Consider the following 6334-nt stretch of genomic DNA (forward strand, 5'->3'; position numbering starts at 1 on the left):
TAGTTGCTACGATGACAAATATAATTCACAAGTGCCATGCCTATAACAAAGTATTCTCCCTCAATTTAAATAAGTTGGTATTCTATCCACCCTTTTAACTTAATCCCTGTGGGGCTTATTGCTTTTCCAAGTCTTAGGTAGTTACAAGATAGAACAGTTTTAACAGAATTACCAATCATTCATTCTTTGATCAACCTTCTATCCGGAGGTTTTATGAGTTTTGCAAAATAAAATGTAAGTTCCTCAAATGATTCACTTAATCGCTCAATGTGTATGGTCCTCATGAAGGCATTTGATTGTTTTGCCTTCTTTTCATTCTATCCCTAAAAGGCTTTGAGTGGAGTTGTTGGTAGGTACGAATGAGAGGCATACTTACATCACATATATTGCTAAGTAAAAAACTGGATCCAAGGAGATGCAAGTCATACACTTTTATCAAGATGTGCAAGTGTGTGGAATATTTTCCTATTCCTAATATTTTTGGTACTCCTTTGATCATGATTTTCTCTCTTTTGATTAATTGCCTTGGAAGTATGTGCTATATTTCTCTCTTGTTTTTTTTTCAATACTTTGGAACCTTCATGTGTTCCATTTTTTCTTTTGCTATTTTGAGAGCTTCACGTATCTCTCTCTTTTTTAGCATAACCCCATACTTATTTTTGGCATATGAAAACTTTGGAGAGAAAGACTCATGACAAATGAATGGAGTTTTTATTTTAGGTGGACAGAAAACATGTTTTTGCATAACTCTCGGTGTAAGAGTTAGCATTTTTATATGTGGGTGTTCGTGAATCTTGATCATGGGTGCATGACGAGAATCTCTACAAGTGTCACAATAATTTGACAAAACTCAACGTGAATATAAGTAGCATATGACTAAGGTTTGAATTTGAATCATGTCACATGGCCGTGGAAGGAATTCATAACCATCGAGGAACTTTTGATTTTAGCATTTTTAAAATAAAAAACTCCGGATGTCAAGTTTCTCGTAGAATAAAGTCATAGCATATTCTATTTACCATATCTTAACTTGCAACAACTTAGAAAAGTATCATGCTTTTGCAATCCACAAGTTTCCAGTTTTAGGATGAGACATTTTAGCCAACAAACTTAAACCTTGGAGAATACTAAGTTACAGCCTAGGCACAGATGAATTATAGATAGAGCAACTATTCGTTATTTCATCAAAGGTGAAACTAAACATTCCTAAATCACATATGAGTGGAATGAGTATTTTTATTGTTTTATCATATTTATTTTTTTGGATTTTATATTTTACATTTTTTAAATGCTAATAAATAAATAAATGCAATAAATAATGCAAAAATTAAAATGTGAAAAATAAAAGATACTACTTAACTCTGCGGGGTCCTTCCCCAAGCTTGTTCGCTGCCTACGGTCCGAGATTGAACCCCATATATCGCGAGTACGCTGTTTGCTGTTCTCGCTGTTGTTGCTACATCGTGTTCATTTGCGCCATATGTTGTTGCTGCTGTTGATGTCATTGGGTCAAATCCTGCATGTGAGTGTTAAGTGTGCTTTGAATCTCACCAGTGCGGATTTCCAATCTTTCAGGTGGTTGTTGACGTCATCCTATCATGAAACGGACTGTCGTGGTTGCACAGGTGGAGGTAGCCCCTCAGAATCGGATGAGTGCATCGCCTATGCTGCGGCGTCAGCCTCTGCCCATCCGGATCCTCTAGCCTCGTGTGTCTACGGAGTATGCTCCCAACCGGGGTGGTACATGGGTGTGAACCCTGATACTTGCCCAGTTGGTAACAACTCTAGGTGGTACTCCTGGGGCGTAGCTGGAAAAGGCTACGGCTATGCCTGTTGTGAGCTGCTTGCTTCATTTCTGACTCTACTCCTTGTCATCCTGCCAGACACAGAACTTCTATGAGCTTCCTCTTGTAGGACAAGAGGGAAGGTTAGCGTAGGGGAATTATACAAATGAAGACCCAGGTTAGGTAACGAGATTTCATTTGTACATCCCTAGGAGAAAAATACAAGTTGTCCAGCTACATTGTGTTTCAAGTGATGCCCTTGTAACAAGTAATGCTCATCGATAATAAGGCATGGAGTTGAAATATATTCTACTTCATGATTTTCCATCGCACCAACACTAGTGGCAATACGAGTGACAAGAGATGTACATGATATGGAAGTGGAAAATGTCTTTAATGATTCTAGCCAGTGTTTGAATATTTCTTTGATAGGAGCAATTTTAATCTTCTTAAATATGGCATAGAGTATTTTCATTTCGTCATTATGAACAACTCGAATATCTTGCCTAGAAAACAAGGTCATGGCGATCCAACAATGCATGAGCCTAAGAGTGGGATGTTGGATGTCCATGTTGCGGGGTTGAAATTTTCCAACTACAACTGGACCCGAAATTTCATTCCAAAATTTATGGCGATTAAAACCTCTAACAACAAGATATATGTCAATTAAGCATCTTCGTTGAAAACCTATGTGTTGAGCAAGATCTTTCCAAGTGCAAAAATGTTCTTGTTCAAAGCAGCGGAAAGTAATTCCATTGTCAACTTCTTTTAGTGAGCATAAAAATTGAATGGTTAGGAGACGAGAACCTTGTTCCCAAACATGATCAACTTACTCCCAACCAATGGATTTCCAAATAGAGGTGAATTCGACGTCCATACCTATGGCTTGGAGAAGCGCGAGGTCATATAATGGCGTATCTTTGAACACGCCATCCTTGATGAGGTGGTAGGCCTCCATCTCTCGGCCTCTCTCCAAGCCGAGGTAGGGCTCGTCATCCTCCTCCATCGATCGTCCTTGCTCTTCCTCTTGCTCTTCCATCGACAATGTTTCTTGATCTTCATGCAACGGGCTTTCTTCATGCTCGGTGTAGCGCGAGCTTGAGCTTCCACGGGAGCGCTTCGAGCTTGATCCCGTGATCTTCTTGACAATGCCGGCGATGGCCTTTCTGAACCTACCCATGGCGAAAAACAACACAACAACAAGCGAGAACTTGGCCACGGGTTATGGTTAGCACAAAATATAAAATGAGAACCCAAAGACTAGCTTGAGCTTGGAATTTTTGCATGAGTTTTTTTTGTACTAGAATTTGTTGGAAAATGCTTGAAAGGAATTTAGAAGCAAGTGAGTGAGTGGGAGAGTGAAAATGAGAGAGTGTGAGAGGGGTGAGGAGCTCTCCCGACCACCCTACATATATATAGGCGTGAGGCACCCCAACAGCAGACAGAGAGCAACGGTCATGGGTTGCTGCCCGAAGGACAGCTCCAAGGGCCACCTGCACAGGCCGGCCGACCCGTGGGGTCGCCCACCCCTTGGTGGGCCCACCTGGCCTCTCCTATGGCAGATAGTAGCCAACGGTAATTTGTAACCTGTGACCGTTGGGGTTTTGTCCAGATCCCCAACAGCTTGCTTGATTTTGATTTTCTAACAATATTTTATCAAATTTTTAATTTCTATAATTATTGCAAAAATGATAACTAGTAATAATAAATTATTCTTATTTGGAAAATAATTTTGTAGGATTTTTCAAAGATTTTTATTTTGACATAAAAATTCAAAATTTTAAATCTTACAAATATTTATTTTGAATATTTTTAATTTTAAAGATAACTACCGATTTACCTTCGGCATGGGTTCGACGTTTTGGGTCTATCGGACAAGACCTCTCCTCCTTCATTGATCTGCAACTACATTAACATTTTTAAGGGAATTCTCGGGCAGCTATTTGAGAAATTTGAGTTTCTAACATTTTGTTAAAACTTAATTGATTCTTTACCGCAGAGGATAAACTTTCTATTTCAGAATTTATATTTTCGAGAATTTTATCATTTGATATTAATTTCTTTGTAATATTTTCATTAATTTTAACTTGGCCTAAAACCAAGTCTTTGAAGGAAGGTTGACTCAAATTGTAATTTGAGTTGTAGTTCGAATTACCTTGCGAGCGGGATTGGTTATTCCACCCATTATTACCTGGTTGGCGAAACCCGTTGTTGATGAAGGCAGCTTCTTCGTGGGTTTCGGGTCAGTCATTCCCCGAATTGTCAACGTTCCCACAGACTTCACACGTCATGTGTGAGTCCATGGCCTGGACGGTGCCCATCATGGCATCTTTTCTCTTGGCCCGTTGCTCTAGTCTTTTCATCAAAAGATCTACCTCGAATTGCAGTCGTTCCCACAGACTTCACACGTCATGTGTGAGTCCATGGCCTGGACGGTGCCCATCATGGCATCTTTCTCTTGGGCCCATTGCTCCAGTCTTTTCATCAAAAGATCTATTTTTGCGGAAAGAATATCCGTCTCCTTCACGGTATGCATTCCTTTTTGTGTTTTCCTTTCCTCCCTCCAGCTTTGATTCGACACCATTTTATTGATGAGAGTCGTGGCTCCATCAATGGCGAGGGAAAGGAAGGCGCCTCCAGCAGCAGCGTTGAGGTGGCATGTAGACATGGGTATTAATCCATCATAAAAATTTTAGAGCACTAACTAGTTTTCAATCCTATGGTGCGGGCATGCTTGGATGTAGTCCTACAACCTCTCCCATGCCTCGAGAATGGTCTCCATGGAGCTTTGCTAGAAGTTCGAAATTTGTCCCCTTAGGGCATTGGTTTTGCCCATGGGGAAGAACTTAGCGAGGAACGCCACGGAACATTTGTCCCTCGTCTTGATAGCTTCCTTTTCCTTGTAAAACCACTGCTTCACCTTCCCTGAGAGGAAGAAGGGAAACAAGCAGAGCCTGATGCTCTCAGGTGCGACGTCCTTGATGATGATCGTGTCACACAATTTGAGGAAGTGTTGGAGATGCGCGTTTGTGTACTCGCTTGGCAAACCATGGAATTGGTTTGCCTGCACCATCGTGATGAGGTTGGTATGGAGCTCGAAGTTCCCACCCCCAACGTTGATAGCGGGCCCAACGGGCATGTTGGCAACATCGAGGGTGGAGTAGTCGTGGAGGGTTTTGGCCATGATTGGAGTAGCGGATGGTGCGGGGGTGACTGGTTCGACTATCGATGGAGTGGCAGAAGAAGAAGCATCACAAGACTGTTTCTTCCTTAGGAGTGCCTCTAGATTTTTGATGCAGTTTTCTAGCAGTTTTCATCCACAACAGGAGAAAACAAGCAAAGTTAGCCTACATAAACAATGGCTACCTTACATGCATATTATCATGAACATGTCCTACTAGATTATTTAATCAATATGTCTTTCCTCAAAGGATAAAATAGAGAAGAAAGAATAATCCTAGTCGAGCAGGCATTGGTCTAGTATAGTCATACAAAGATCAGTTAATGATCATTAAAGTTACATAATTAGTCTTAGGGCTAAGTGTGAAGCAGGTCGGGAGGCCACCGAATACTCGTCTGCTAGCAACCTCATGTGACAATTTAGACTCCTACATTACAAGAGATGGACAGGGCTATCACCACCTGCCACGTACCCCTCAACCGTGGAAAGGGACAATGCATCACCTATCTATCCACACCCAAGCACCATGCTTGCGTATACAGAAACTAGCCAAATCCCCCTGGGTCCTCGACCCTACGGATCAACAGGTAAAGAACTTGGGGACACCTAACGGCACGATGAACCACCACCTAAACTTTGCTCTAATTCCAATTATATAAGTTATATGAGTGTTTAAGCATAAAGTTAAGTGTGCTACTTTCATGACATATAAATTATAGACTAGTTCATATATAAAGATTATAACACAATAACTATACTCTAGTTCATAAGTACGACTATAAATATCAAATGAGAGCAAAACTTTTGGAAAAACTCATAGCTTCAGTAAATTATTCCTTGTATTTGTGTTTGTGACCTGCAAAATAACGTTCTCCAAATACATGTGGAACTTGGTTAGTAGTAAATGTATATGTGACCAAGATTTCTTATTTCTCGTCTTTTTGTGTCTTAATTGGCGGTCGGATTTGATCAGTAATGGCCGCCAACACCATCCTGATCACATCTCAGAAGTTCCGTCATTACTTCCATAACTGTGGTTACCGAGTACCCACTCGACGATATGCTCCGTAACAAGGAAGCCAATGGCCGTATCACTAAATGGGCGGTCAAACTTGGCACCTACACCATTGACTTCAGAAGCCGCCAGACGATCAAGTTGCATGTGCTTGCTGTTGGTATAAATTAATGTATACAGAATAATCCGCAAGCGTACATATATTATACCATTGTAGCACTTCACCGGAAGTAACCCAGTTTTATATTGAACCAAAAGAAACATGTGTGAGAATAACTAAGTCTATCTTAACCCAACTTCATAATCAAGGCTAGATAATAGGAGCGTAGAGGAGATTGCAGAGGTCTTTGAGTT

The 6334-nt window shown here is 40.8% G+C and overlaps 1 non-coding gene across 1 annotated transcript; it reads left to right on the forward strand.

Moving 5' to 3' along the window:
* The first annotated feature begins 4498 nt into the window (after window positions 1-4498).
* On the forward strand, window positions 4499-4605 carry LOC136514542 (small nucleolar RNA R71). The gene has a single exon (XR_010773697.1). It is a non-coding gene; the product is annotated as a small nucleolar RNA R71 (small nucleolar RNA).
* Window positions 4606-6334: the final 1729 nt, after the last annotated feature.

This window comes from Miscanthus floridulus, chromosome 16 (genome assembly GCF_019320115.1).
Source record: "Miscanthus floridulus cultivar M001 chromosome 16, ASM1932011v1, whole genome shotgun sequence".
Taxonomy (NCBI): Eukaryota; Viridiplantae; Streptophyta; class Magnoliopsida; order Poales; family Poaceae; genus Miscanthus; species Miscanthus floridulus.